Below are 24774 nucleotides of genomic sequence, written 5' to 3'. Positions count from 1 at the left end.
TCAATGAGCATTGCTGTGTCAGCAAAGGACTGTGCCATTGGAAAAATGGGACATGGTAGCCCTTGTGAACGCGTTGAAAACCCAAGTACTGTTAACAGTCCAGGAAGAAAGACACCAGAAGACTGTGAGAGGGTACTGCCAAACCTAAGCTGAAAATCGACCAAATTTAGAAACGCAATAATTTAATAATCGAATTTAATTACTGCGGTGATTGCGTCCATTACGAAAGAAAATTCCCAGCCAAAATGACTTATTCTAAGTGTGCTGAGGACCAGCACATATTACTCGCCACACCGTTCGACAGAAAGTTAGTGACACCAAAAACTTTATACAACAACTCAGACGCTGTGCTCCGGTGCAACGTTTCTGATTAGGGGTGGCCACCAGCAGATTACAATGGAGAAAGACCCTACACTGCCAAATACTCCGTACTGTCGGGTGGATTCTAAAAATGCAAGTGCCTATTACTCAGCCAAGATTCGAAGAATACTTCGGTGGAAAATTCAGCAGTTCGCACGTTGGTTGGCCTGACAGACCAATTGCAAGACAAACTTTTAAAAAATGTGCGACAAACGTTTGTTTCCTGGCCGGTCACGCCACAAGTCATCTTCAACGGATATTCCCACACTACCTCAATGAAAACGAAGAGAGCTATACCGATTACATGACCGCACATGGAGTCTGAGTTAATCACACATTTATATATCACAGAGGTAACTGTGATTAGCTTATGGACAATGGGTAACATGGGACCCTGATAGGAGATAAAAGACAATAAAGTCAGAAAAGCTGGTTCCTCACTATATTCTTCAGCCCAAGCTTGGTCAAATCAGAAGCAAACGGCAGAAAACAATCTGCTGGGAAAGTTAATGACTACAGATAGTACATTTATGAAAAGTGGCTGAAGCAGACCCCTTTAAATGTTACTACCAAACACATAGCTTTTAAAACCTAAAACTTATTGCATATGAAACCTACAAAATATAATGTAATTACGCTTAGATCAAGTACCAAATGTGTTCTGAAACAATGTTTACAGACCACACAAGCTTTCTCAATCCTCCAGCCGGCGCGCTATTGTAAAAAGTTTTTATGCCTTATCAATGCCTTAACTTTGAGATATTGCGAAACCGTAAATATACTTCATGGTTGATGCTTACAAGAAAATGTTAAAGCGGCTCCACATTCTTTCTCTAGCCCTCTCATCCAGTTTTCTGAACTTGTAAAACGTACAATGAGCACCTGTGGGTGCGACAGTTGCAAGCTTTGTTCAGAGGGTCAGATGTAAGTGTTATAAAAACCTAGCTATGCTTATACATTTTTTTAAAATAATTTTTATAGAATCTATTTATTAGTTTATTCAGCGAAGGCTTGCGTTTACTTAAAAATATACATGTTTTAAATTTTACAAAGCGCACCTGCTTAAGCAACAACATTAGGTGTACCGCCGAAAAGTTTACTCTCCTGAGGGAACAGTGTTGTAAGCAGCACAAGAGAAGCGACTTTTGGGCCTCGTCGATGTCTTAACCTTGAGCTGCTGATACAGACTTGCTTTTTCTTAAAAATCCCCATGGTGTAAATTTTACAACTGGCACGTGCTCATTTGACAGCATTTAGTGTGCTGCCACAATATTAACAAACACAGTAAATAAATCATTCAGGTGAGGGTAATTTCCAATCGGCAGGACTTGTACCCCTGCCAAAGAAAGATGCTGTACTGCTGTACATATGGAAAACTACCGGCCCATTTCCCTGTTGTCTCCATTCTCAAAAGGAATAGAATAAATTATGAAAGAGAGATAAATATAACCTTATAAGTGAACCACTCTTTGATTTCAACATTGGTAGAAGTGCATAACCAGTCACAGCAAATTTCACAAAGGTGGTACTTGATACTGTTGTCAAATATGAGTATGTAATAGGCGTACTTTTAGATTTGTATACGGCTTTGACAATGTTGACCATAAGATGCTACAAAATAAGATGGAAACTTAAGGAATAAGCGTTATAGATAATAACTGGTTCCGAACAAACTTAGTAGATGGGATGTAAAAACCGGAGTTAAATTTTATTTCAAGTATGTGTAAAATTTTAATAAAATCTTAATCAGGCCCAAAGCACATTTATGTAGGAGGTCATCACTGTAGCATGTTAGGGCCAATAATGTTCCTGATATAAACTACTAGAAGGAATTTGTACAGCTACTGAAGACACATTTCTGCAACAGTGTATGTGTTGCAAACGAAATGATTGCAACATACAGATCAATTGCAAAAGCGGTGCTGAGCTACCATGTATCGAACCTTATTATTACGAGGTGTAGGTTCCACAGGCGGCAATGCCGGCGCTGGCTCTGGCATGCAGTCGATCATATATGTGGTGAATACTGTCCTGGGACACGTTACGTCAAGCCTATAGTTCTGTAAGAGGTGTTGGTTGACGAGTCACAGGAGTCACTTCTCATTCGATCATATTCCACACGTGCTCCATTGGAGACCAGTCTTCAGATGGTGCCGCTCAAGAAAGTTTCTGCACGTTTTGCAGGGCGCGTTGAGTTTCATGGGCAGTGGCGAGAATTATTCTGTTGGAACAATACATCACCTTCCTGTTGCTAGAACTGTAGAATCACGGTTCTAACAACATTCTGCACGTATCGAGCGCTGATTAACGTCCCCATTAGAAACACCAAAGGCGACCGAGAAATGTAGCATATCGCACCCCAGGCCATTGTGACGAATGAACTCAACAAAACAGCACTCACCGGTTCTACGTCGTACGCACAAACGACCATCAGATGAGTGCAGGCAGAATCTGCTTTAATCGCTGAAGACTTCGGCGCGCTATTCCATCTTCCAACTGATCCTCTGATGGCACCAGTCAAGCTTTGCACGTCGATGTTGTGGCATGACAGGAAGACGGGCTAGAGATGTGCGTGGTTGTAGTCCCGCTGCTAATAACTGGTGCGCAGTAGTTCCCGTGTGCATGTGTGGGTTCACAAGCCCTCTTACCTGTGCTCTGGCAGCTGAACCATCTGCCACTACTGACATTACAATAAGACGATCCTGGCGGACGTCTGTGTTGTGTGGACGTCCAGAACCTCGTCTATGGCTGTGAGAATGTTTACGTGACCCTAGTCACCGGCATCGTTGCACCACTGACGCAGTATATCCAACTTGTGTGGCATTTCTCCGAAAGGACCATGCCATTTCTTTTCCTCTTAAATTTTTCTGGTGGTTTCCCTAAATTACGTCTGTCAAATCCTGGAATAATTCCTTCTACTAGGAGATGGCCGACTACCTGCCCCTTCCTTGTCAAACTAGAACGCCAGTATGTAAATTTCTGTAAGTACGAATTGCGTTATTTTCATTCTTCTCCAACTGTAATAGTGCGATATGTCTAACATTATTTTAAGATTTATCTATGAACGAGTATAACCACCACGACTACTACGACTAACTACAAACTTCCCCTTTGCCCCACAATATCTGCCCACTTAACATCCCCACCCTGCCGCTTAAGATTCTGGCCGCACTCTTCAACAGATAGTCACATTGTAACGAATACTTTGCATTAAACTGTCTTGATCACAGTTTTTTTTTTTTTTTTTTTTTTTGAATGGAATCACCAGTGTCGGCTATGCAGTAGCCATCTTCAGAATCTGCAGTAAAAGCAGGGCCAAAACATCATGAGGACTGCCCACCATGAGGTTGAAAGTCTCGTGGTGGTTTTGCTGACATGTGACGCAGAAAGGAAAAATGTAAGTGGAAGAGAGACGGATGGGCGGTCCATATGCGGAAATCCACTGATGTAACAGATTTTGACGTACGGTACGTTGTGGCGGCGCTGCAGCTGGAAACGACAATCCCTGAAACGGTGAACCTGGTCGCCTGTTGACGTACTACTGTCGTGAGCACGTATAGAAAATGGTTGAATGATGGTGAAATAATGAGTAGGCCGTATGGTATTGGACGACCATGTCTCATCACAAAACATGGAGATCTAAAGCTCCCCCACTGTGTAGTACAGGACAGGCAGTGATCTTTGGCAGATCTGGCGACAGAGCACAATACTGATGCATGTACAAGTGTTTTGGAGCACTCCGTTAAAAGGTCACAGTTGAACATACAGTTCCAAATTACACAATCCCTATGTGATTCTATGTTGACCAACCGACGTCGTCAGTCATGACTGCAGTGGGCTCAGCGTCTCTTGAGTTTCCACCTCGGATCAATAGAAACGTTTTGTCTGTCGAATGAATCGCATTTATTGTTATGCGAGATCGATGGTTGTGTCTTTACACGCCGTCATCCACGTGAATGGCTGGATTTTATATGCACCGCCCCAAATAAGCAGTCCGGTGAGGGCAGAATTATGCTAAGGGGTACACAGAGTTGGGCTCCCATAGGATCTGTGGCGGTAATCTAAAGCGGTCATGACAGCAGTGAACTACGTGAACGTCTTTGCGGACCGCCTGCATCGCTTCGTGCTTGAAGTCTCCCCCTCCAGCGATGACATCTTCTAGCAGGGTAACTGTCCTTGTTGCAAGGTCAGGATCATGTTGTAGTAGTTTGAATAGCATGATAGTAACCAAACATAGATGTCTCGGCCAGCAAATGCGCCTGATCTGTACCCACTGGAAAACATACAGGGCGCCAGCTGCATGCCCTTAGACAACCATCCCGCAATTTACGGGAACTGCTTGACCTGTGCGTAGACATCTGGTGCCACATACTTGTGGAATAATCTCAAGGACTTGTAGAACCCAGGCCAGGCAGAATCTCATTTGTAATGTTTTTTTAAAGTGGAACAAAACGCTATTTAACAGGTGGTCATAATGTCTTGGCTCATCGGCATAAAAAAAACCGCATTATTACTAACTACATTAAGTGCTTATAAACTAATAACAGAAGTTATAATAGAAATACTATATACCTCTCATTCTGCTGCACTGCACTAAGTCATAACGAGTAAAAATGACTAGAGCCAAAACTGTGAGACCTGAGTTTCTCCTGGCGTATAAAACTTTCAAATAACTTCGGGGAATTCAGCCAGGTAACACTTTCAGCGACCGCCGATATTTCGGCGGGAGAACACCCCGCCATTTTCAAGGCATACTGCAACGGACAGGCGGCGTACATGCAAATTTAAAACCTCGGTTCTCGGACAGAAGCAGGAAAGATAACACACACACCCACTGAACAAAGTCAGAGCTATCGATAGTGAGACTATGAATTCGCAGGTGAGGCTGCATTGACTCTGTTCTTCTGTTTTTTGACAAGGGAGAGAGCCGGATTCCAAACTGAGTTTAAACAGAAACCTCCATCCCTGTTAACGAGGTTGCTCGCTAATTTAATCTCAACTGCCTCCCTAGTGACACTGTCCCAATAGCTGGACGTGCATGCCAATATCTCGGTGTTATTATATAACATGGGGTGACCAGTATCCAAGCAATGTTCGGCAATAGCAGATCTATTTGGCTGCTGTAATCGTGTGTGCCGTTTATGCTCAGTACATCTGTCCTCCACGGTCTTGATAGTTTGACCAATATATGCCATCCCGCAGCTACAAGGAATACGATATACACCCGCCTTACGCAGTCTAAGATCATCCTTAACGGAACTCAAAAGTGCTCTAATTTTAGATGGAGGTCGGAAAACACATTTCACATTGTATTTCCGTATAATATGACCGACCTTATTGGACGTGTTTCCTACGTAAGGCAAAAAGGCAGTAGACTTAGGTGTTGACTCAGAATTATCATCAATCACCCGATGTACAGTTGGTCGATAGCGCAACGCACGTTCAATCTGTCTATCACTATAACCATTTTGACGAAATGTAACTTCAAGCTGGGACAGCTCAGCTGGCAAAGTCTCAGCGTCAGGAACGACATGTGCCCTGTGTACCAAGGTACGAAGTACCCCTTCACGCTGAGCCGAATGGTGACAACTATTAGCTTGTAAGTACAAGTCGGTGTGAGTACGTTTCCTGTAGACTGCATGTCCCAATGATCCATCATCCTTCCTCCTAACCAACACGTCGAGAAAGGGAAGGCAACCATCCTCTTCCACCTCCATCGTAAAACGAATGTTCGGGTGGATCGAGTTCAGATGTTCTAGAAAGACATTCAAATTCTCCCTACCGTGAGGCCAAACAACGAAGGTATCGTCGACGTATCTAAAGAAACAGGAGGGTTTTAAAGGCGCCGACTCCAACGCACGTTCCTCGAAGTCTTCCATAAACAAATTTGCGATCACAGTAGACAACGGACTACCCATCGCAACTCCATCTGTCTGCTCGTAATACTGGTCATTAAATAAAAAGTAAGTGGATATCAACACATGCCTAAAGAGATTAGTTAAATCAGCACCAAACCTAGCTTCAATTAACCGCAACGAATCAGACAGAAGAACACGAGTGAAGGAAGAGACCACATCGAAACTCACTAAAATATCAGAGTCATTTAGCCTCAGTCCCTCCAAACGACGTAAAAAATCAGCAGAGTTCATGATATGATGTTCACACCGTCTTACTTGTGGACGCAACAGAGAAGCAAGATGCTTGGATACACGATATGTCGGAGCGCCGATGTTACTCACTATAGGACGGAAAGGAACCCCTTCCTTATGAACCTTTGGAAGGCCATATAACCTAGGGGGAACCGCACTATAGGTGTTAAGCCTCTTGAATGTGTCCTGCGACAAACCACTTTACTTCAGGAGGCTGTTGGTCTTTCTCTCAACACTTTTCGTGGGGTCAGCATCGATTCTGCGATACGCTGAATTAGATAGTAAACGTTGCATCTTTTGTACATAATCATGTTTATTTAAAACAACGGTGGCGTTGACCTTGTCAGCAGGTAAAATAACAATACTGGGATCAACTTTGAGAGAGTGTAAAGCAGCTCTCTTTGCTGCTGTTACATTACTCTTGGGTGGACGAGCCCTAGTCAAAACACAGCATGCCTCCCTCCTAACTTCCTCTGTAGCGTCAGGAGGTAGTTTGCAAACTGCCTGTTCAATTCAACTAATAAAATCAGCTACCGGCAAATTCTTCGGAGTGGGTACAAAATTTAAAGCCTTCCCTAGCACGGATAAAGTTGCGTCGTCAAAAGATTTCTCTGTGAGATTTATCACAGAACGTCGAGATATAACATCCGACTCCGCGCGATGAAAACGTTCAGACTTAGCCAAATGCCGGGCAGTAACGGAGTTGTACACCCAGTCAGCTTGGGTCCATGAGGCACCGTCCAACCAATCCCAAGTGAAATCAGACACTTCAGATGCAACCATTAAATGAAAACGATAAAATTCTTTGGAAACAGAAACCAAACATCGACGAGTAAAACGAATCCTTTCGCGAACAAGAGCCAAGCCGGCACGTTGCTTGATACGATTGGCGGCAGGAGAATTAATATGGTGCACAACCTTAGCAAATGTTGGGACATGATTTTCATCACGACACCTCAATAAAAACGACAAAGCACATTGCAGTCTAACTCGACAGCTACGAAGTTTATCCAACTTAGGTAAACACCGATACATTTCCTCCCCGTAGAGGTAAACAATGTGAGACCTGAGTTTCCCCTGGCGTATACAACTTTCAAATAACTTCCGGGAATTCAGCCAGGTAACACTTTCAGCGACCGCCGATATTTCGGCGGGAGAACACCCCGCCATTTTCAAGGCATACTGCAACGGACAGGCGGCGTACATGCAAATTTAAAACCTCGGTTCTCGGACAGAAGCAGGAAAGGTAACACACACACACACACACTGAACACTAGTGCCACCAAAGATGACCAAAGTCAGAGCTATCGATAGTGAGACTATGAATTCGCAGGTGATGCTGCATTGACTCTGTTCTTCTGTTTTTTGACAAGGGAGAGAGCCGGATTCCAAACTGAGTTTAAACAGAAACCTCCATCCTGTTAACGAGGTTGCTCACTAATTTAATCTCAACTGCCTCCCTAATGACACTGTCCCAATAGCTGGACGTGCATGCCAATATCTCGGTGTTATTATATAACATGGGGTGACCAGTATCCAAGTGTAAGTAGGCTCTTTAGGTTTTTTTATTGGTAACGCCACCTCTGTGTGAAAATCACTGGCTGTGCTGTGTGCAGTCTGTGTCTAGTTTGCATTGTTGTCTGCCATTGTAGTGTTGGGCAGCGGCAGCCGGATGCGAACAGCGCGTAGCGTTGCACAGTTGGAGGTGAGCCATCAGCAGTGGTGGATGTGGGGAGAGAGATGGCGGAGTTTTGTAATTTGTCATGAACTGCTATATATATTATGACTATTAAGGTAAATTCATTGTTTGTTCTCTATTAATATCTTTCATTTGCTAACTATCCCTATCAGTAGTTAGTGCCTTCCGTAGTTTGAATCTTTTATTTAGCTGGCAGTAGTGGCGCTCGCTGTATTGCAGTAGTTCGAGTAATGAAGATTTTTGTGAGGTAAGTGATTTCTGAAAGGTATAGTTTAATGTTAGTCAGGGCCATTCTTTTGTAGGGATTTTGAAAGTCAGATTGCGTTGCGCTAAAAATATTGTGTGTCAGGTTAAGGACAGTCGTGTATAACATTTGTAAGGGGACGTTTCACAAGCAATGTTCGGCAATAGCAGATCTATTTGGCTGCTGTAATCGTGTGTGCCGTTTATGCTCAGTACATCTGTCCTCCACGGTCCTGATAGTTTGACCAATATATGCCATCCCGCAGCTACAAGGAATACGATATACACCCGCCTTACGCAGTCTAAGATCATCCTTAACGGAACTCAAAAGTGCTCTAATTTTAGATGGAGGTCGGAAAACACATTTCACATTGTATTTCCGTATAATATGACCGACCTTATTGGACGTGTTTCCTACGTAAGGCAAAAAGGCAGTAGACTTAGGTGTTGACTCAGAATTATCATCAATCACCCGATGTACAGTTGGTCGATAGCGCAACGCACATTCAATCTGTCTATCACTATAACCATTTTGACGAAATGTAACTTCAAGCTGGGACAGCTCAGCTGGCAAAGTCTCAGCGTCAGGAACGACATGTGCCCTGTGTACCAAGGTACGAAGTACCCCTTCACGCTGAGCCGAATGGTGACAACTATTAGCTTGTAAGTACAAGTCGGTGTGAGTACGTTTCCTGTAGACTGCATGTCCCAATGATCCATCATCCTTCCTCCTAACCAACACGTCGAGAAAGGGAAGGCAACCATCCTCTTCCACCTCCATCGTAAAACGAATGTTCGGGTGGATCGAGTTCAGATGTTCTAGAAAGACATTCAAATTCTCCCTACCGTGAGGCCAAACAACGAAGGTATCGTCGACGTATCTAAAGAAACAGGCGGGTTTTAAAGGCGCCGACTCCAATGCACGTTCCTCGAAGTCTTCCATAAACAAATTTGCGATCACAGGAGACAACGGACTACCCATCGCAACTCCATCTGTCTGCTCGTAATACTGGTCATTAAATAAAAAGTAAGTGGATGTCAACAGATGCCTAAAGAGATTAGTTAAATCAGCACCAAACCTAGCTTCAATTAACCGCAACGAATCAGACAGAGGAACACGAGTGAAGGGAGAGACCACATCGAAACTCACTAAAATATCAGAGTCATTCAGCCTCAGTCACTCCAAACGACGTAAAAAATCAGCAGAGTTCCTGATATGATGTTCACTCCGTCCTACTTGTGGACTCAACAGAGAAGCAAGATGCTTGGATACACGATATGTCGGAGCGCCGATGTTACTCACTATAGGACGGAAAGGAACCCCTTCCTTATGAACCTTTGGAAGGCCATATAACCTAGGGGGAACCGCACTATAGGTGTTAAGCCTCTTGAATGTGTCCTGCGACAAACCACTTTACTTCAGGAGGCTGTTGGTCTTTCTCTCAACACTTTTCGTGGGGTCAGCATCGATTCTACGATACGCTGAATTAGATAGTAAACGTTGCATCTTTTGTACATAATCATGTTTATTTAAAACAACGGTGGCGTTGACCTTGTCAGCAGGTAAAATAACAATACTGGGATCAACTTTGAGAGAGCGTAAAGCAGCCCTCTTTGCTGCTGTTACATTACTCTTGGGTGGACGAGCCCTAGTCAAAACACAGCATGCCTCCCTCCTAACTTCCTCTGCAGCGTCAGGAGGTAGTTTGCAAACTGCCTGTTCAATTCAACTAATGAAATCAGCTACCGGCAAATTCTTCGGAGTGGGTACAAAATTTAAAGCCTTCCCTAGCACGGATAAAGTTGCGTCGTCAAAAGATTTCTATGTGAGATTTATCACAGAACGTCGAGATATAACATCCGACTCCGCGCGATGAAAACGTTCAAACTTAGCCAAATGCCGGGCAGTAACGGAGTTGTACACCCAGTCAGCTTGGGTCCATGAGGCACCGTCCAACCAATCCCAAGTGAAATCAGACACTTCAGATGCAACCATTAAATGAAAACGATAGAAGTCTTTGGAAACAGAATCCAAACGTCGACGAGTAAAACGAATCCTTTCGCGAACAAGAGCCAAGCCAGCACGTTGCTTGATACGATTGGCGGCAGGAGAATTAATATGGTGCACAACCTTAGCAAATGTTGGGACATGATTTTCATCACGACACCTCAATAAAAACGACAAAGCACATTGCAGTCTAACTCGACAGCTACGAAGTTTATCCAACTTAGGTAAACACCGATACATTTCCTCCCCGTAGAGGTAAACAATGTGAGACCTGAGTTTCCCCTGGCGTATACAACTTTCAAATAACTTCCGGGAATTCAGCCAGGTAACACTTTCAGCGACCGCCGATATTTCGGCGGGAGAACACCCCGCCATTTTCAAGGCATACTGCAACGGACAGGCGGCGTACATGCAAATTTAAAACCTCGGTTCTCGGACAGAAGCAGGAAAGATAACACACACACACACACACACACACACACACACACTGAACACTAGTGCCACCAAAGATGACCAAACTCAGAGCTATCGATAGTGAGACTATGAATTCGCAGGTGAGGCTGCATTGATTCTGTTCTTCTGTTTTTTGACAAGGGAGAGAGCCGGATTCCAAACTGAGTTTAAACAGAAACCTCCATCCCTGTTAACGAGGTTGCTCGCTAATTTAATCTCAACTGCCTCCCTAATGACACTGTCCCAATAGCTGGACGTGCATGCCAATATCTCGGTGTTATTATATAACATGGGGTGACCAGTATCCAAGTGTAAGTAGGCTCTTTAGGTTTTTTTATTGGTAACGCCACCTCTGTGTGAAAATCACTGGCTGTGCTGTCTGCAGTCTGTGTCTAGTTTGCATTGTTGTCTGCCATTGTAGTGTTGGGCAGCGGCAGCTGGATGCGAACAGCGCGTAGCGTTGCGCAGTTGGAGGTGAGCCGCCAGCAGTGGTGGATGTGGGGAGAGAGATGGCGGAGGTTTGTAATTTGTCATGAATTGCTATATATATTATGACTATTAAGGTAAATTCATTGTTTGTTCTCTATTAATAACTTTCATTTGCTAACTATCCCTATCAGTAGTTAGTGCCTTCCGTAGTTTGAATCTTTTATTTAGCTGGCAGTAGTGGCGCTCGCTGTATTGCAGTAGTTCGAGTAATGAAGATTTTTGTGAGGTAAGTGATTTCTGAAAGGTATAGTTTAATGTTAGTCAGGGCCATTCTTTTGTAGGGATTTTGAAAGTCAGATTGCGTTGCGCTAAAAATATTGTGTGTCAGGTTAAGGACAGTCGTGTATAACATTTGTAAGGGGGCGTTTCACAAGCAATGTTCGGCAATAGCAGATCTATTTGGCTGCTGTAATCGTGTGTGCCGTTTATGCTCAGTACATCTGTCCTCCACGGTCCTGATAGTTTGACCAATATATGCCATCCCGCAGCTACAAGGAATACGATATACACCCGCCTTACGCAGTCTAAGATCATCCTTAACGGAACTCAAAAGTGCTCTAATTTTAGATGGAGGTCGGAAAACACATTTCACATCGTATTTCCGTATAATATGACCGACTTTATTGGACGTGTTTCCTACGTAAGGCAAAAAGGCAGTAGACTTAGGTGTTGACTCAGAATTATCATCAATCACCCGATGTACAGTTGGTCGACAGCGCAACGCACGTTCAATCTGTCTATCACTATAACCATTTTGACGAAATGTAACTTCAAGCTGGGACAGCTCAGCTGGCAAAGTCTCAGCGTCAGGAACGACATGTGCCCTGTGTACCAAGGTACGAAGTACCCCTTCACGCTGAGCCGAATGGTGACAACTATTAGCTTGTAAGTACAAGTCGGTGTGAGTACGTTTCCTGTAGACTGCATGTCCCAATGATCCATCATCCTTCCTCCTAACCAACACGTCGAGAAAGGGAAGGCAACCATCCTCTTCCACCTCCGTCATAAAACGAATGTTCAGGTGGATCGAGTTCAGATGTTCTAGAAAGACATTCAAATTCTCCCTACCGTGAGGCCAAACAACGAAGGTATCGTCGACGTATCTAAAGAAACAGGCGGGTTTTAAAGGCGCCGACTCCAATGCACGTTCCTCGAAATCTTCCATAAACAAATTTGCGATCACAGGAGACAACGGACTACCCATCGCAACTCCATCTGTCTGCTCGTAATACTGGTCATTAAATAAAAAGTAAGTGGATGTCAACACATGCCTAAAGAGATTAGTTAAATCAGCACCAAACCTGGCTTCAATTAACCGCAACGAATCAGACAGAGGAACACGAGTTAAGAGAGAGACCACATCGAAACTCACTAAAATATCACAGTCATTCAGCCTCAGTCCCTCCAAACTGTCTCACTATCGATAGCTCTGACTTCGGTCATCTTTGGTGGCACTAGTGTTCAGTGTGTGTGTGTGTGTGTGTGTTATCTTTCCTGCTTCTGTCCGAGAACCGTGGTTTTAAATTTGCATGTACGCCGCCTGTCCGTTGCAGTTTGCCTTGAAAATGGCGGGGCGTTCTCCCGCCGAAATATCGGCGGTCGCTGAAAGTGTTACCTGGCTGAATTCCCGGAAGTTATTTGAATGAGTCAAAACTGCTACGCCTATTTTAACCAGTTACAAATAGAGTGCAGAGCTATCCTAGATGTCTTCGATGCACTCATAACATAGAGGTAATTATACAAAATAATTCAAAAGAAGTGCAAATAGAAGTACGTTTGTTTAAAATATGTACATTGTATTAAAAAAACGAAATTTTCTTAAAAAAATAGTTGCATGAAAAAATATTCGTCTACTGACAGTTTAATACTGGTCAGACTTTAACGAAGCATTCACTCAATAAAAATTGATTACAGGAATCGTTCTGAAATTGAATATATTGTGACATTCCTACAATTAGTCTTACGAAGGTAGAAGTTGTTATAAACATCAGGAACATGTATAACGTCCAATTTCTCATATTCCAGTTTATAGTTTGATTAGAACAGTAAGAAATAAAAATGAAAATGAAACGGGAATGGACGTAAAGTAACGAAAAGGAGTGAGTCCACTCGCCACAGACAGCATAATTCATGGCAAACTGTGGTATCCCCAACGAAACAAAAGGCGTTCTATGATTCGATGATCCGTCAATGATACGACTCCTTCTGTCGCAAGAAGATACAGATAAAGAATTCAACGTACGTAATTAAATAACCTATTCAGAATAAAAATATAGACGTAATGAATACTTGTTACAAGACAAAAAACCGAAAGACATTAAAACGACACAAGCGTCTGCACAACGAAAGCTAACCGGCTGGAGTGGCCGAGCGGTTCTAGGCGCTTCAGTCTGGAACGGCGCGACCGCTACGGTCGCAGGTTCGAGTCCTACCTCGGGCATGGATGTGTGTTATGTCCTTAGGTTGGTTAGTTTTAAGTAGTTCTAAGTTGTAGGGGACTGATGACCTCAGATGTTAAATCCCACAGTGCTCAGAGCCATTTGAATGAAAGCTAGAACACAAAATGTCATGCTGGAATATGTAGCATTCTGTGATTGCCCTACCATTTTAAATCATTCAATAACCGAGCAGTCGCTCCGAAACAGCTACAGTTAGCAAATATCGATGTGAGAGTGTAAAAAAGCGAACTTCCTGTGACGTGACGTGTTTATTGTTGAAGCGCCGTCAGAGATGCTGTGAGCTATTGACTTTGAAAGCCGCTGTGCGAAGGGCAGGAAAAGAAGAACATTTTTGACACATTCTTTTGATGTACCAGATATTCTCGATGAACAGATACTCACTCTTCTGTCTCTTGTAATTTGTGTTGGACTCGTATGTCTTGCCACCGTATTATTCTTTTTTAAAAAACATTATTTTAGTGTACTGTGAAAGTGCCATACTGCATAGCAGTAGATTTATGTCAGAAGCTATATTGTGCGACGTGTATCTGGAAACGTCGGAGAATGTAAGTTCGTTACCTATTGATTGTCATAAATTCACAGTTAAATGGAACTTGTGTATTGACTAATTATTTAGTATAGATCCTATGTCTCCCTACTTCATGAACATACATTTTTAATTTTCTTTTATGTTTGTGCAAAGTTTGATGGTTGACAGTCATGAATTGTTTCGTCGAAATCGGACGGAAGTTGCATACAACGTAATATTTTCTCCGCACCTGATTCTACTTGTAAATGCATGATAAACTTCGGTCCCTTAGGAAATTCATGTTGAGCTATCCAAAAACAATTATATTTTCAATACTCATTAACCCTCCTCTGCAAGCAACTTCCTACTGATCTGACTATTCAACAAGAATCAGCCGCACACAGTCGGCGTAAAATTCCTGACCAGTAAAGGTATTGAAAACCACTACAATAACTAATTATGTCTATTTGCCTAAAATGCAATATTTACATCATTATGTGCTTTTCTCGGCAAATGTATCTCCATCGCCTATTATAGCTGTACGTTAATGCACAAAAGTAAACATATAGTTATAGTTGGCGCCTCTGAACAGGGACACGAGTTCAAAAACTCGTGTACTGCTCAAAGGAATAAAACATTTTTAGTAAGATACGTATTGTGGAAGTATTCATAAAGAATTTTAACAAATCTTGTGCTTTTGATTTGTTACATGCATCAAACACCATCCAATAAAATGTCCATCGAGCGAACAAACGAGATAAGGCAATCAGAGAAAAGTACGGAAAAGAGACTTTTTGGAACAGAATTTGCGCCGAAGGTAGCCATCAGCAAAGTAAGTTAAAATTTTGTCAGCCGTAGCCTAGCTTCCTTAGTTACAGCCGTCATTAATCAATTTGTGACGATCTTTAGTAGTCGAGTAGGAAATTTGCTTCTAATCCAGTAGTTTGCATTTAGTAGATTGGCCATTTCTTTAACTATTGCTTAAATTCCATTTTTGTGTATTGTATATCAGTTGTTTTTAAATGTCCGGTGCCTGTTAACGGAGCTGATCAGTATTAGCTTTAATTTATTTTGATCTGTGTGCAGCCATACTTTCTTTACGGTCCAGAATAGTCACTTGTTCTCGTGACGTGCAATTGCCGACATTCCGATCTTGTGACGTAGCAGTAACAACCGACTCGCTGCCAATAAATTACATCTCTGCAACAGCTGACGGCTGTAGCTCAAACTAACTTCATTGACTTACTGTTTGTAAATAAGTGTGCAATGGCACATGATAAAATGTCATCTCTAGATTCAAATGAACAGAATGAAACGAGTGAAGTGTCGCGTCGCTTACGGTCCCACAGGATAATTAGCAGGGCTGAGACACCAATCGAAACAACTGTAGAAAGTGAAGTAGGAAATATTACGGACTTTGGTGCCTCACACCATAATGTTACTGAAGTAAACTATGTCAGCACAGTTTCTGACACTAGTACTCGTAGCCATATACCGGTTACAAGGGAGGCAGGTGACAGTAATCCAGGGGTAGTGACAGACGATGTATTCAGACATCTACTGAATCAAATGAGTGAAATGATGCAGGACGAAAACTGCCAAATGAGAGAGGAAAATCGGAAAATGGTGAATACCATTCTGTAACCACAGTTAATCATAGATTAGACAGAGTAACTACGCAGGTAGAAAAAGTAACCGAAGAAATGTCAAATTTGACTCTGGAAACTGAAACAAAAGTAAAAGAGAGACTAGATAGTTATGAGAGAGAATTTAGAGAAAAGTATGAGAACTGGATTGCTAGAAAGGACAAATTTGCCGAAAAGAAAATTAACAAACACCTAGTAGAGACTAAAAGCAACCACTCTTAATATCTTGGCAGCTCCTGGAAGCTCCGGAGATACTGTAATGTCTGAACTCGGTAGCATTAGGCGTACCCTTCAGCAAGAAATACCAAATCGGAAGCAAGAGGTAACGGAACAACTAAGTAACTTGAAGGCACAAGTGCGTAGTAGTTCCAGAATACAGAGATCGAATTATCCTACCTCTTTAGCCTCAGAGGAAAAATATTAATTATTTCGGCAGTTCCGAATACCTGCTGTATCCAATTAATACACTTCACCACCAAATATTTCAGTTAGTCATCGAAACAATGAATCTGACTCAGTATCACAAATGATGAAGGAAGAAAGCATGATAAAACATCGTGTTTTTCAAACCTTTAACGAAATATACACCCAATTGGTTTTCTTCGTGGATTCTCTGGGATTTTTCCACATTCATGGACCGATAGACAGCGTATCCACTTTGTTACCGGATAATCGGCAATATGGGATCCGAAATGTTTGATAAGTGTCGAACATATTTGGAGTTTGAGCACCGTTTCCTTAGCAAATTTTGGAGCGAAGTTGTTCAGAAGCACCTTCGTAAAGAAGTTTATAACGCGGAACAATCTGACCCCAGGAATAGTAGCCTGAGAAAGTACTTCGAAAAATATCTTGACAAAATCCGGTATTTGGATACCCCTACTAATGGTAAAGATGTAATTATGATCCGCAAGTCTAAATTACTCATATCAATTCGTGAAAAGCTGATAGCCATACAGATGATGATCCAGATACCTTTCTGTCGACATTAGATTCTCAAGACCTGATCTACGAGGACGTGAGAGCTAACAAACCGCGGAACACTCCACACAATTCTTGGCCACGACCTTAAGAGAGTAACGGCTATGAAAATCCCGGGAATGTTTTCAAAAACGGCGAAACGGAAATAAAGGCAATGGGTATCAGTACAAAAGGAATAGACGTAATCAACACAACTGATTCAACCTCATGCATAACACTACTGGTAACCAGTACGCCAATCAACCGTACAAGCAGAAGTTTGGAAATGGTTTCAGTCGAAAGGGTTGGCAACAGCAGAGCGGATCGTAATGGAATGCACCGTACTCACACTGGCAACATTCAGATTACAGGCAGCAACAAACAGCTCATAACGTCCAGTCATACCAACACAACTCCGCGACTAGTAAAAGTCAAGCGCAGAGAATGTATAGAAACACACAGTTTTAACGGCAAGCCACAGTGTGAAGGTGGATTTCACCGTAACAATTTCGGAAATCACAATGGTAATAAAAATCATCAGACCCCGTGAAGACAGTACAATCCCCCTGTATTTTTCGCGAACGCGGAAGACGGTAACACATATTGGACACCAGAACAAACGCAACAACACTTTGACACGAGGTTTGTACATAATAGTAATTTTGTTCCTCAGTGTTCCCACAATGTCAGATTGGTTGAACTTCCTAATGATGAAGGCCGCTCAAAACCACGCAAAAAGGAAAACTAGTTTCAGCATCTGAAAGCTCCCTAAGGGTTGCTGTGAGACAGAATGGGGGTGACCACTTCGACAAAGAGACTAACCATGACGTACTTGCACTGAGATACAATGACGGAATTGACATATTGACATGAGAGGAGAATTACTACAAGAGAAAGAGACGACTGACGTGGACGAACCGATACAGGTACAGGTATGTGTGGTTCTTTAAATCTTGTTTGAAAGGCCTTTACCGCGTGTCCAATACAAAAGGAATTGCAATCGTCTCAAGAAATTTTGTAAACACCTGACTTTGAAAGTTTACTGTGATTCTGACCAATTGTGTAGCGAAGACGCATTTGCAGAGCGTTATTAGTTTGTAAGTCTAATTGGTCATAAGAATTTGTGAAAATTATTTTTAGTTTTTTGAGATTCTGGGCCCAGATATCTGTAACAATATGTTTACTTTTGTGCATTAACGTACAGCTATAATCGGCGGTGGAAATGTAGTTGCAGAGAAAAGCACACAATGATGTATATATTGCGTTTTAGGCAAATAGATATAATTAGCTATTGTAGCGGTTTGGAATACCTTTACTGGTCAGGAATTTTACGCCGACTGCGTGCGGCTCTTTCTTGTTGAATCATCTGATCAGTAGCAAGTTGCTTTGCAGAGGAGGGTAAATGACTATTGAAAATATAATTGTTTTTGGATAGCTCAACATGAACTTCCTAAGGGACCGAAGTTTATCACGCATTTACCAGTAGAGCAAGGTGCGGAGAAAATATTTCGCCGTATGCAACTTCCGTCCGATTTCGACGAAACAATACGTGACTGTGAACCCTCAAACCCTGCAGGAACATAAAAGAAAATTAAAAACGTATGTTCATGAAGTAGTGAGACATAGGTTCTACACTAAGTAATTAGTCCATACACAAGTTCCATTTAACTGTGAATTTATGGCAATCAATAGGTAACGACCTTACATCCTTCGACATTTCCTGATACACATCGCACAATATGGTTTCTCACATAAATCTACTGCTATGCAGTATGGCACTTTCACAGTACACTAAAATAATGTTTTTTAAACAAGAATAATACGGTGGCAAGACATGCGTGTCCGACACAAATTACAAGAGACAGAAGAGAGAGTAACTGTTCATCGAGGGTATCTAGTACATCAAAGAATGTGTGAAAGATGTTCTTCTTTTTCTGTCCTTCGCGCAGCGGCTTTCAAAGTCAATAGCTCACAGCAACTCTGACGGCGCTTCCACAATAAACACGTCACGTCACTGGATGTTCATGTTTTTACATCCTCGCATCGTTATTTGCTAACTGTAGATGTTGCCAAGCGACTGCTTGGTCAGTGAATGATTTAAAGTGATAGGGCAGCCACATAATGTTACAATGCCTTCTACATTATGGGATTGACTACTTTACGGATTTACATGTATTAAACATAGTATTTCTGTCATTTGATTATTAGGATTTCACCAACATGGTGATCTCTCGTTCTGATACAAAAGACAATTCTTAAGGTAAAGAGTAGCATGGAGAGCTGCATCACACCCGTCTCTGTACTGAAGACCACAGCAACAACAACAAGGTAAAGATACACAGATAAAAATTAAAAGCTAAGGCAGTAAATCTCCAGAGTTTACAATGGAGATTATACATTGTGGTCATTATATTGTATTTTACTGAGTTTATAAGGACCATATTCGTGGCCTCAAGTTATTGTCCAGAGCACATAGGCTCTTTGCTCCTGAAAGAAAACACGTAGACATTCATCTTTTTATACACATATAATTCTCACACATGGAATTTCTTACACTGTCCATCTTCCATTGTTCACTAGTTGTCATGATTTTTCCGCTTTCATTATTTGTGTATTTGACAGGTAAGACATAATTGATTCTTCTCCAGATGGTGCTTATCCCTTGAGTATTTGGATCGCTACTTTTCGTTCTCCGAGAAGAAAACTTTTAATCAGCTCTGGTGGGCGAGTCTTGATGGCACGTTACGTACACAAGTTACATGCAACAAAAAATATAAATACCTATTAGTCTAAGAACTAAGATTAAATCTAATTTTAGGACTTGTGTTTCGTAGGAATCTGACTTTGTCACTGTTCGCGTGGGATTTTGCTGTTCGCATTTCATTATGTGATACGTTGTGAACTCTTTATAAGAGTCATTTATTTTGGGAACAGCTTTCAAGGGAAGTCCGTTTCGTTGAACTGCAGCGGGAGTGCTGTGCTGCAACATCACTTTAAATTTAACGTGTTTGTTGGGTAGATGGGCGTTGGTGAAGGCTGATTGTTCGTGCTGAATCGCAACTCTAGGCGCTCACTAGCCGCCACGCGGTATTTCAGCCTTCCTGCGTACGGTTCAGCGAAACCGTTGCGTCGATGGTGCTGTGGTATTTTGTGATTTGTTGAGCTGGTGCGGAGGGACGACGTTTACCAGGGACAAAGACTCAGTTGAAACAATCCCTGCCTCCACATTTTCCAGCCGATTTTGAAGATTTTAACGTAGGCTAGCGCTGCACTTTGCAAAGCAGCTAACACTTACACTTGGTTTGCACTTAATCACATCACCGCCTTCTGTTACACAACCGGAGTATCACTGTCCGTCGGCATATCTGCACGATTAACACTTATTTTCACCGTGCATGAAATTATCACTCATTTATAACAACGACGTATTGCTTCATGTCTGTGGCAGACTTCCACAGCATTTTAAGCCTTCACTTATACACTACTATGTACACAAATGTTTTACAGCTTATAATCAAATAGTTTGTCTCACTTTGAAGCTTGCTAATTGAGAGCGTCGATTATCATGTCCATTTCAATTTATGTTGCTTTGTTGGTTACCACCTTAACATATCTCTTTACATTATTCATCATCTTTCTCTAAGACTAATTACGCTTTCGATTCACAGTCACAATACATTAGTCTCTCCGATTTGTTAGCAATTATTATTTTGGATTCATTTGAATCGTTCTTTCAATTCATTACATTCAGTTAAGTTATCACTGTCATTTAGACCAAAATTTCCTTTTGACTAGATGCGAGGATCAATCAGTCACACTTGATCGTCCTCTCACATGAGAGCAGAACACCATTGAAGAAAAAGAAAGATATTTTAAAACTAGCTTTTTCCGGTTTCGTACACGCGTTTTCTTTTGAAATTCGTTTGCCAGACCAGCCTTCCACGTCAACCGCATTTCTCATTCTGTGACGTCAGTTCTACGGGATGGGTTTAGGCAGGTTAGGATGTTTACAAAAATTCAGAAGAAAGACATAGATTTAATAGTACATAGAACAAGAAATATAGCAACCAAATCCTTGTTCCTTAGGACTTAGAGATTAATTTTTCTTTCCGTCGTACGTCTGCGTACGTGCTGTAATTAAGAACTACCTGCTTTGTTTTACTGGCGGTTTCATTGTCATTTTATCGTCGCTTTGACGCCTGCTTGCGTGGAGCTGCATTGACCTCTATATATGACCTTAGTCATCATTCCTTTCTCCTTGTCCCTTACGCTCTTAGGCTTGGTATTTTATTTCACTTATGGCTTTAAATATATCTGACCTGCGTATTGCAATTATGATTACTGCTACTCTGTTTATCTAGGTGAGGGATAGCGCTTTCGTTATCATGTTGGTACTTACAAGCAACAAGCAACTCACATGCTTCGTAAGCATTACGTTATTTTAATGCAGAGATGAACTTGCTCAAGATTTCTATGTACATTAGAACTTAATCTAGACATCGATGACTTAGAAACTAGTTACTTATTTTCCTTTTTAGTGGCATCATGAACCATTAATTGTCAAGCAACCCTTGTCCTTGACGAAAATAGATTTCCTTTCTCCATAATAGCTCCTTGAACTTAAAACAAATTTCTTACATAGTACGTTTTATTTTCATTTCTTTAGCAATTCTTATCGCAGAAGCCGGCTTGGAAGGCACATCCTTCGCTTTATATTTAATTTATTTCTCATAAATATTATATGCTTAAAACTAAATCTTAAAACTAGAGTTCTTGGGGTCGATCACTTTCTTTGTTAAACAAGATTATTTGATCAACTTGCCTCTACATAAATTATGGCTCAAGATAACATATTTTAAATTCTCTGCTGTATAGCAAGACAGGCTCACTGTCGTGTAGTTTGTCCTAAATATTTTTTTAACGAAATCTGATCAGTTTTCCCTTAGCTACTAGCGGCCAACCTTCTCTTGCCATTATATATGTTTCTTTACTTATTTTGTTGCATGATACTTTTTAAGATCAGAATGATGGTATAATCCTTTTATCATTCCATTGGCGGGATCATAAAACAGATAACAACCTGTGTGCGGCATACGCAGGATCTCGTAGGGTCCTTCAAAATGTTTTTGCCATTTTAGATTTTTGCGTGATAGCAACGATGGTTTAAGGTGCGTTTTAGCAAGACCTTTTTGCCTACTATATAAGATGACATCTTATTAATATGTTCGTCAAAAAAATTTTCTAATATGTGTGAAATCTTATGGGACTTAACTACTAAGGTCATCAGTCCCTAAGCTTACACACTACTTAACCTAAATTATCCTAAGGACAATCACACACACCCATGCCAGAGGGAGGACTCGAACCTCCGCCAGGACCAGCCGCACAGTCCATGAGTGCAGCGCCAAGACCGCTCGGCTAATCCCGCGCGGCTATGTTTGTCATACGCCTTCTTGCGTAAATTGGCTTGGGTGGTCAATGTTGCAAGAGCTTGTCTTAATCTGGCGTCTAAACTAGCGCTTGTGTTGTTACACTTAGGAATTGAATTGACCCATTCACTTTTCTCTTGGTCAGAAGACATCAACTCACTCGGAGTGAAACCAGTACACAAGTGTGGTAGATTATTCACAATTTCCTCGAAAGGTGACACAGAGTCAACCCTGCGAGTCAGCTGATTTGGTGCAAACGTACGAATGAAAAGATTTAAATCCTTGAAGACTCGTTTAGTCGGGTTCGACTGGGGTCTAAATTTTGAGATATTTGCCTAAACTGATGACGAGCAAGAAAAAGTCTCCACGTTTTGCAAACAAAGTTAGACCCATTGTCTGAGAGAACTGATTCAGGTCTTCCGAATCTAGGAAAGTAGTCACGTTCTAAGCGATTGATGATTTGTTGAGTGTTTGCAGATCTCATAGCGTGCAATCTCAAATGTTTGGTAAATAGATCGATAACAGCTACAAGGTACCTTAGTCCTCCACGACCTCGTGGGAGTGGTCCTGCCGAATCTATGCCTAGGATATGTCTAGGTTCCTCTGTGATTGAAAGGCAGTATATTCGAAAGATTAAAAGGTTTTGCCTTTTGACAAATGGCACAGTGTTTCAAGAACTTGTGAATTCTGCTATGAAGGTTAGAGACGTAGCAGTAATTTGCTATTTTACGCTTACACTTTTCTGTGTATACCAGAGGAAGTGTTCTACGTATTCCTGCTGAATGCATACTAACAAATTTTCTAATGACAATTATGTTCGGTGGAAAAGAATTTGATTATGCAATTTGTAATATTTGCTCAAATGATGGGGGTAGGATTAGTTTCGAGGATCCGTTTCACACTTCTCCATTTGGAATCAGTTTCCTGCAATTGGACAATCAGGTTACAAAGATCAAGAAAATATTTGCGATGTACTGGATCATTCATCAAAATAATTAAGTAATTTGACATTTGTTCCAGAAGTTCAGTACTGTCAGAAGAGCCTTCAGGTATGCGAGATAGAGCATCTGCAATAATGCTATCTTTACCTTTTATATAGATTATTTCGAAATCATATTCCTGCAAGAAAAGACACCACCTCGTTAAGCGAGGATGTAGGAGTTTACACGTCAGAAGAAAACTAAGAGCCTGACAATCAAAATAAACTTTGATTTTCTTGCCATTGATGTAGTAGTTGAATCTCTTGAAAGCCCAAACTACTGCAAGAGCTTCCATTTCGGTAGTAGAGTAGGAGCGTTCACTTTCTGTAAGAACCCTACTAGCAATACTAATTACTCTGATTTCCTGTTTTCCATTGGCTTCATGCATCAGGAAGAGACATGCGCCTAATCCCTGAAAACTTGCTTCAGATGACACAAAATTCCTTTTCCATATCTGGATAATGAAAAATGTTGCTATTTAAGAAAGCTTCTTTGATATCGAGCAATGCCTTTTGACAGTCGTCAGTCCAATTCCATTGAGTATTTTTCTTTAACAATTTCGATAAATGAGGGTTGTTCATCACTTGCTTTGGTAAGAATCTTCTGAAGAACGAGGTGAGTCCGAGATAGCCTTTAAGTTGTCGTTGAGAAGATGGAATAGGAAAACTTTTAATTGCGCTTAGCTTAGCCGGGTCGGGATGGATTCCCTCAGATGAATCGCAGTCTAAGATCTGTGGTGTAGTATAAAAATGCTTGAATTAGTCCTGCGTGATATACAAGGAAAGGTTAAATAAGATATATCATCACAGAATGCAATATTCCGAAATATAATCAGAATGCAATACTTCAAAACACAAAATGAAAGACCTGATTTATCCAATGCTCTAGTCGAATGACAAAAATAAAGAAACATGTACGGAAACATGGAAAACAAGTTCCGACCTGCTGGCAGTGGTGTGTGGTCCCTGAAGAAAACTTAACATACAGTAGAAGGCGGCACGTTACCCAAACACCTTAACAAATGGCATATAGATCTCCACGATGCTTATGTGTAATACATGTAAAAGTATAGTTTTACACCACAGGTATCAGTATGATGTTTTTGAAACTTGATGTGAATATTAATGTAGAAATTTCGATCAAGATACGGTATTCTTATGTAACACGGAGTGCCGAAAAATGACTTTTCATCCCAGTTCTAATGCGAGAAGTGTTCAATAAGTAATGCAACACTTTTTTCTGGAAACAGATCGGTTATATTCAGTATTCCAATACATCATATCATTCCTCACCTTTTCGGCTACAAAACTCTATTTTTGTACAAAATCGCCGTCCCATGCGACAGCCTGACACCACCTCACTGGGAGGGCCTGTATACCTGCATGGTGACACTC

Source organism: Schistocerca serialis, chromosome 4 (genome assembly GCF_023864345.2).
Source record: "Schistocerca serialis cubense isolate TAMUIC-IGC-003099 chromosome 4, iqSchSeri2.2, whole genome shotgun sequence".
NCBI lineage: Eukaryota > Metazoa > Arthropoda > Insecta > Orthoptera > Acrididae > Schistocerca > Schistocerca serialis.
The sequence above is the reverse complement of the archived record's forward strand: the minus strand, read 5'-3'. Positions refer to the sequence as shown.